The sequence below is a fragment of the Aplysia californica genome, unplaced genomic scaffold, assembly GCF_000002075.1.
Source record: "Aplysia californica isolate F4 #8 unplaced genomic scaffold, AplCal3.0 scaffold00108, whole genome shotgun sequence".
NCBI classification, from domain to species: domain Eukaryota; kingdom Metazoa; phylum Mollusca; class Gastropoda; order Aplysiida; family Aplysiidae; genus Aplysia; species Aplysia californica.
Window position 1 is genome coordinate 406,476 of NW_004797378.1, and position 1,082 is coordinate 407,557.

Here is a 1,082-nt window from a genome sequence, read left to right on the forward strand (position 1 = left end):
TAGGTATTCGCGCGCTCATATGACCTTAGCAGTTGCGAGCGTCGTAAAACCTTATACTATACATACATATATTAGGTAATGTGGAAACAGACATAGCTTATGGGTTTTAGAAACACCTCGAAATCAACCATCAGGCCAAAAAGAACCATGCACAAATCAGCCAGGCCAACATATTTTTTAAACGAATAAAATAGAAAAGAAAGTTAAAGGCAAAACAAACATTTTTATAATTGAAGCTTCAAAAGTCAGATAACAGCAGGAATACTATGCAATAGACAAATTCGTGTTTCTGATTTTCCTTGAGAGTTTTGAAATGTGCCTCAACTTTTCTTTTGATTTTGCCGTTGATCAGACGTATTATGCGCCAGTCACATGACCAGAGTCAAACTTGAGCCCGAACTTATTATCCTTTTGTCCAAAAAAAAGTACAAAAATGTTAGTTATGTTCGTGTGGGGGTATTTTTTAAACGTTTGATACATCGTGAAATTCAATATAAGAGGAAAATAGTTTCACAATTTTCGAGAGTCATCCTAATGTTCTACAACGATAAGCAGCTAACTACTGCACCATCGACGCGGATGGTCTGATTCCTGACATCTGAACATACAAGTTTTATCATGCTAATGACTTAGAAGAAGAAACTTTAGCAGTTACTTACATAAAAATCAGTATCACCGTATGGTCACTTTAAGGGTCGTTGCTGTGGAATCTAGCAATCACCGCCTCAGCTGGCACTGACATTAGTGACAATCTCCTCGAATGCCGAGTCATGAGGTGGGTTCCTTGTTGGTACGTGTTCTCTTTCCGAATGTAATCTGACTAGACTAATACTCCAACGTCTATAACCTTGGGCCTGTCGAACTCAATCCCGACAGACTGGGGAGGTGTGGGCGAATCATCAACTCAAATCTGTTTCCTGCAGCTTCTTTGTCACAGAGTCTTTGGAAAGAAATACACAAGATTTTTTTAAAAAGATAAACCTGGTTGACATATAAGCTTTTGATAAACCATTTTGGTCAACCATTGCAATTTGTTAATTTTATTAATAGCTTATATCCTGACACTTTTTTCTATCTATCTA

At 37.4% G+C, this 1,082-nt stretch overlaps 1 long non-coding RNA gene across 1 annotated transcript in view; it reads right to left on the bottom strand.

Moving 5' to 3' along the window:
- LOC101853077 overlaps nucleotides 1-941 on the bottom strand; it is a 2,611-nt gene extending 1,670 nt beyond the window's left edge. The window contains exon 1 of the long non-coding RNA XR_220327.2: nucleotides 660-941. This is a non-coding gene — a long non-coding RNA (uncharacterized LOC101853077). The remainder of the gene's footprint in view (nucleotides 1-659) is intronic.
- Between the last annotated feature and the right edge of the window lie 141 nt (nucleotides 942-1,082).